Source organism: Xyrauchen texanus, chromosome 43 (genome assembly GCF_025860055.1).
Source record: "Xyrauchen texanus isolate HMW12.3.18 chromosome 43, RBS_HiC_50CHRs, whole genome shotgun sequence".
Taxonomy (NCBI): domain Eukaryota; kingdom Metazoa; phylum Chordata; class Actinopteri; order Cypriniformes; family Catostomidae; genus Xyrauchen; species Xyrauchen texanus.
This window is the reverse complement of record NC_068318.1, coordinates 32,153,194-32,160,453: the sequence shown is the minus strand read 5'-3', so window position 1 is coordinate 32,160,453 and position 7,260 is coordinate 32,153,194. Positions and strand designations below refer to the sequence as shown.

General features: G+C 40.0%; 1 pseudogene; it reads right to left on the bottom strand.

Moving 5' to 3' along the window:
* LOC127635608 (bone morphogenetic protein receptor type-1B-like) overlaps positions 1 to 6,413 on the bottom strand; it is a 134,948-nt pseudogene extending 128,535 nt beyond the window's left edge.
* Between the last annotated feature and the right edge of the window lie 847 nt (positions 6,414 to 7,260).

Sequence of the window (7,260 nt, the reverse complement as noted above, 5' to 3'; positions counted from 1 at the left end):
TACTTCGCTCAGAGAACCTGTCAATCACAGCTGTCAATCATGATGTCACAGCAGCGTTTTTATAGCATCAAATAACTAAAAACAAACTTATTTTGAAAACAAACACTTGAAATGACATCAACGTGATCGAAACGACAGTAAATGACAGAAACTATCTTTGGAAAAAAGATATGTGAAGTGTCATTTAATTGTTTAGTTGGTCTCATGTCCCGTTGAATAACATGGGGAGGCGGGGCTTATGACCTATACTAGGACCAGTCACCGGGGGGCGATCGAGACGTTTTGGCTTCACTTTTGAGGACTTGTGCGGCACACTTGGTCAAAACGGAGTGAATTGGATAAAGCCAACTGTGCATATCCACGATGCGCATTGTTGCATTTTGAATCGTAATATATCGTGGCAAGATTTTTAAGCATACAGTTTTTGGACGAGTGCTTCCTCAGAAGTCCTACAAAAACTGCTAAATTCCTACGATTCCCATTTCTTCATGGGCTGCACTCTTCTGTCCAAACTCCCTGAAGAGCAGCATCTTACCATCCTCCATAAACCAATAACAGAGCGGAACGCAGCACCCATAATGCATCTGTGCTCTGATGAGCTCTTAATGGAATCTCTTACACACACACACACTCTTACACACACACACACACGAAAGAGAGAGCTACAAACACACACGCTTACCAGCAACCTTTAAAACGATTGCTGAGAACACGACAAACACTTCATAGAGCGTGGACGCTCAACAAACACTGATGTACACATCACACACTCACACATATACACATGGCGTGCACGGTGAAACATGAACGGCGGCGTTTGCATTCATGCTGAATTGTTTCCCTGTGTGCGGGTCGCCCTCGTGAGATATCAAAGACATCGTGGTCGTAAATCTCTCGCTGCCCGCAGTCACCGTGTGAAAAGTCAGACGCATTTACTCTTCAGCGTGTGACATGTTGAAGAGATGATAATTCAAATCATGTGTGTGAACGCTCCGTGTCTTTAATCGTTAGAGATGCACAGACATCCACGATGCGCTCGGCTGTCACACGCTTTATTGCTTTCACATGCGACGATTCGTCTGACAGGAATAAGAAAGAGTTTATGAGGAAAAACATCACAATTGATTCCATTTACTTTCTTGATAAGTGTGTTATTGTGCACATCACTGTAGCAGACTTTTAAAGAGCAGCATCGTCGTCTTTACGAGCAACAACACTGCCACCCCTGTGCTCGTGAATGCAAACACACAGTCCTCTGCTCTCATTGGCCCCGCTCACTTCCTGCAATTATGAGAGCGGAAGGCAGGGGTCAAAGGTCACCTAATGCAGCTCAGGCTGGAGACAGGAGCGCAGCTGCAGACCTCGAGCGAAAACTCTCATTACACAAGCAGCAATTCGGGGCTAAGCACAACTGAACTGAAGCGTGTGAGTTATATAATGAACATGGGAAATTAGAAGTCACTGACTATATGTGGGATAAGAACCTACGACCTTTTGATCACAGCTGCTGATCTTTATCTGATGCGCCACACACATTTAATTTTAACTCTCTTTACTGTCCTTGATATGTGCGGCTTCTATATCTCCTTGCGTGCGATTAGGAGAGAGCGTGCAAGCGGCACAACTTTTGAACACTAGGTGGCACTGTCTTCAAACTCCTCGGGTACACCCAGGACAATTAGACTAAGTTATGCCTACCAAGTTATGTTTCAATTTAATAAAGTGTTCAAAAGATACATCCCAGGGCTGGACTGGTAACCTGGCATAACGGGCATTTTCCCGGTGGGCGACACACTTTGGGGCCGATCAGGGGCGGACTGGCGAAATGGGCCGTGATAAGCTAAAATGAGCAGCCGCGTTATGCAGAACGGACCATAAAATGGCGCCGCAATATGCAGAAAAGGACAGCGGAGTGGTCCCCCCTTAACAAGTTTTGGGCCAGTTGCCATGTAAAATCCCGGGCTGATACATCCATTTACATTTCATTTCAAACTGGCCAATGTGACCGATCATGAAAAAATCGGAATAATCGGAATTTATTGGTGCCAAACTCATCATTATACCTCAAACGATTAAAAAGTTGTGCAAAAATAGCCATGTTTTAGATGACTTCCCCATTGGTGGCACTGTCACCAAACTTGGCAGGTACCCTCAGATCAAGGTCCTAATGAAGCAAATTTTCATCAAAGATGAAAATCAAAACATCTAATGAAGCATATACTGGGGTAACCTGGGAATCTCAGCGAGTATTGATGCTGACTATCACCGCTGGAGTCGTGAGTTTGAATCCAGGGTGTGCTGAGTGACTCCAGCCAGGTCTCCATAGCAACCAAATTGGTCCGGTTGCTAGGGAGGGTAGAGTCACATAGGGTAACCTCCTCGTGGTCGCTATAATGTGGTTCTCTCAGTGGGGCGTGTGGTGAGTTGTGTGTGGATCGTGGAGAGTAGCATGAGCCTCCATATGCTGTGAGTCTCCGCAGTGCATGCACAACGAGTCACGTGATCAGATGCGCAGATTGATGGTCTCAGAAGCGGAGGCAACTGAGACTCGTCGTCCACCACCCGGCGGAGACTCACAGGATGTGGAGACTCATGCTACTCTCCACGATCCACACACAACTCACCACACACGCGCACTACACGTTTCGCTGCAATTTCCCAGAGAAATGTCCTGCGGGGGGCGCCAAAAGCCAGTCAAATAATTTTGTAATCAGTCAAAGTTTTTAGATGAATGCTACATGGTGGTTTTATTGAGTAAAAAGTACCTCCCTAACCTCAAACTTTAACCTAAACGTAACCAATAGTGTCCTAAAAAACACATTTGAGTTGCACAAAACAGACATCCTTATGGTGCGTTCACACACAACGCGAAGCGAGCGTTTTGCGTTGTGCGGTTACATACAAAGTCACTGCAAAGGTGCGAATAGACCCGAATGGCGGCGAGAATGAAGCGAATGGCGCGACTCGAACGTGCAAAATCACTTCATTCGTGCAGCGAGAAATCCACATGATGCGTTGTCGCGAAAGCCTATCAGCATTGAGATTGTCCGGATGTTACTGACGTACTGACGTAGTAGCAGAAGAATTCTGGAAAAATTGATGAGAAGATTGTTGTAGCGGTGTGTGGGCACCCGGAATTGTGCGACACAACGTCATACATGTGCAGAGACTGGACGACAAAAGACGTCGCTTGCAGGAAAGTGAGCGAGGAAGTCGGACGACCTGGTAAGTTCTGAAAATATGCGCGTATACTTGATTCCAGCGATTGGTTGTACTTTAATATGAACCAAGTCGTAGAAGCCCCTCCTCCTGTCCTTTTCCAGAAGAGAACAGGGAATACTCGCGGGTTCGCGTTACTCGCGCAAACGCAAGTTTAAACACACATTTAAAACCCAGCGGACAAAATAAATTTTGTTGCGTTGCATGTGAACGCACCTTTACTCTAAGCCAACACCTAAACCTAACCGATAGTGTTCATGTTGCAAACTCAACATGAAAAGCAAATTTTCTGAATCAACCACGTCATTTTATGTCGCTTCTATGACACTTTTGTCTCACATGTCAGCTTCCTTGTTCGGATGTGCTCGAACCGCAGACCGCCGAGTCTACCACGCAAGATAATCACTTTGGAATAAGTGTCTGCGCGCTGGTCCGTTCTGCATAACGCGGCGGCTCATTTTAGCTTATAGCGGCCAATGCGGCCCGTTTGGCGGCCGACCCACCGGCCCGCTCAGTTCTCCCGCCCCTGATCGGCCCCAAAGTGCGTCGGCCCACCGGGAAAATGCCCGGTATGCCAGATTACCAGTCCAGCCCCTGAGCAAGATATGTCGTTTTTGGATTTCAGAAATGTGCATCTACAAAGCGTGAAGTGGAATGCAATATCAACAGGGTGCTGAATGTCTACTGTATTTGTACTCGTTTTATTACAAGTTATTTTTTCTCAGTTCTGAGACCGTAAAGCGAATCCAAACAGGATAGGAGAATCTATGCACACTTCTAAATATTTGCACACTTCATCTTACAATTGCATTACATATACTGGCCATTAGCCATTAAAAAACACACACACACACACATATATATATATATATATATATATATATATATATATATATATATATATATATATATATATATACATATATATATATATATATAAATACATCGGTTGACTGCTAATACCCATGTCGTGATGTTATTAGAAAAACTTCAACCTGCAGTAAACTCATATAAAATGCCAGGCTGTGGTTGGCGATTCCATCAACCTGCCAAGCTCAGTGCTGTCAGCAGAACCCGTTCAGTTCAGAGCAAATCTGCGTCAGACTGCCAAACAGAGCGCAGCATTGTGGCATGTTTTCACACTATATTTTGTCCCAGTGAAATAGAACCAATAAAACAACCGTACAGCAACCAACCACAGACCACACAGACACACGGCTGAGAGAATGAGCGCTTTCCCAAACACAGCCTTCAGAAATCCCACCCAAAACACACATTCAGGACTGTAGCGGCTTTCTCTCATTACGGCGCAGTTTAAATGACTCCGACCCCGCTGACACGCGGTAAAAGAAGCGTTTATCAGACACATGATACTCCACAGCACCGTGGTAAAACACAACACACAGCAGCCATAGTTCAGAAGTACCTGCTGAGATTCAAAACAAATCCAAAGATGTCATTTCTATCGTTTACACACCCTCATGTTGTCCTTCTCCTGTTTTTAAGAATATCTGGGCTGCTCTTCTACATGATCGAATCGAATGAGGGACGTAGAGCTCCAAAATGACTCCACAAAAGTATAAAAGCAGTCCACAAAATTCATACGTTGCATTCCAAATCTTCTGAAGACATACACATGTTTGTGAGAGGAACAGACCCAAATTCAAGTCATTATTCACTGATAATCCTGAGATGCACCTTTGGCTCTTCAAGTGTGTTCATGAGAGTTCATTAAAGAGAACGATTCATTCTTTTGTGCGGGATCTTTTAATTACATCCGTTAATCCAGTTCATAAAACCAACCAATCGGACTTATCCGGTTCTCCAAAAATTATAATAATAATAATAATAATACATTTTAGAACACTAGGAATGTAGTACACAAGTCATTTTAAATACACGTTTATGGCGACTTTAAGATAATTACATGGTGCTTTTGCATCTTTTGTTAAGTATGAAAACTGTATTTGCGTGTATAAAACAAGCAGTTTCTTCTTTTGAGTTCCACTCAAGAAAAAAAGTCATACAGGTTTGGAACGACATGAGTGAGTAAATGATGACACAGTCATTTTTGGCCATGCAAACCGTTGCTATGGTTATCACCAAGTCAACCATCCCAATGTCACATTATGTCAGTGTGAATATAACATGGATTACATTTCTCCATGTTTATTCATGTTGGAGTGGTGGACTAAAGCACATAACTGGTAAGCAGAAGGTTGCTGGTTCAATCCCCACAGCCACCACCACTTAACTCCAGGTTGCTCCGGGGGAATTGTCCCTGTAATAAGGGCTCTGTAAGTCGCTTTGGATAAAAGCATCTGCCAAATGCATAAATGTAAATATTCACACCAAACATGGAGAAATGGATAACCATGTTTTGTTTTTGAGACACTCCCATTGAAAATGAACAATCGGATTCATCTCAGTGAATATCGGTGTATTGTTCATGAGAGTTTGGTGTTACCTCGGTCTGTGATGGTGAATGAAGATCCTTATTGAGTTCTGATCTTCAGTTCAGTCCAGCTCAACATCTGCAAGAACAGTCACATCAAATATTTCACAACCTTGATGAAGAACAATAAATCATATCTTTAAAAAGAGTTGTGCAATATCTTATAACAGGTAAAACAGCTTCTCGATTCATGACCTGCTCAAACTGCAATGAATTAACTTCTAATATTTATCTAAACAAGCTCAGCTCTATTTTTAGTGTTTTGTCATTCATTTGTGGAGTAATTTGACATATTAAAACTATGAACATGTATGTGCACAAGCACGCGTGACCAATCCACCCCTCTTTATTAATGTAGCAAGTTTATGTCGATCCTCCTCCAGTACTGCAGATGTTTCATTACATTAATATGAGTTACACTGTATCTGTGATGGTAAGACACAAAAGTATCAGTTTAAAGTAACAGAATGTTTCAGTGTGAGATTGTTACATTGAATCAGTGCGCGCGACGAAACATGTGAATCCGAGCAGCAGTGATCCAAACACTCATTTCACAGCTGCTTATAATGACGGATCAATGATGTTTCAAACACTCACCTTCAGTCACGAGCTGCTAAAGTCCGTCAGAAATGGTCGATATTCTTCAGAAACTCTTTCAGCGCTTCAAGAAAAAAAACGATGAATTCATCGATGCTGTTTGTTCAATCTGACTCCTTCTCAACTGACAATGAGTTCTGTCTGTGTGTGTGTGTGTGTGTGTGTGTGTGTGTGTGTGTGGAGGCGCAAAGGCTCCAACCACTGACGTCTCAGAGAAGTACACCTCCATCAAATAATCACGCATACCTAAACATACAGTATATCATACAAATATAGAATATAACCTTATATCTAAAACTATATTATACAAAATATAAAATAATATAATAAAATATATAAAAATACACACAAATATAACCTTATATCTAAAACTATATTATACAAAATATAAAATAATATAATAATAAAATATATATAAAATACACACAAATATAACCTTATATCTAAAACTATATTATACAAAATATAAAATAATATAATAATAAAATATATATAAAATACACACAAATATAACCTTATATCTAAAACTATAATATACAATATATAAAATAATATAATAATAAAATATATATAAAATATATAATACACACAAATATAACCTTATATCTAAAACTATATTATACAATATATAAAATAATATAATAATAAAATATATATAAAATACACACAAATATAACCTTATATCTAAAACTATATTATACAAAATATAAAATAATATAATAATAAAATATATAAAAATACACACAAATATAACCATATATCTAAAACTATATTATACAATATATAAAATAATATAATAATAAAATATATAAAAACACACACAAATATAACCTTATATCTAAAACTATATTATACAATATATAAAATATAATAAAATATATAAAAATACACACAAATATAACCTTATATCTAAAACTAAATTATACAATATATAAAATAATAATAAAATATATAAAATACACACAAATATAACCTTATATCTAAAACTA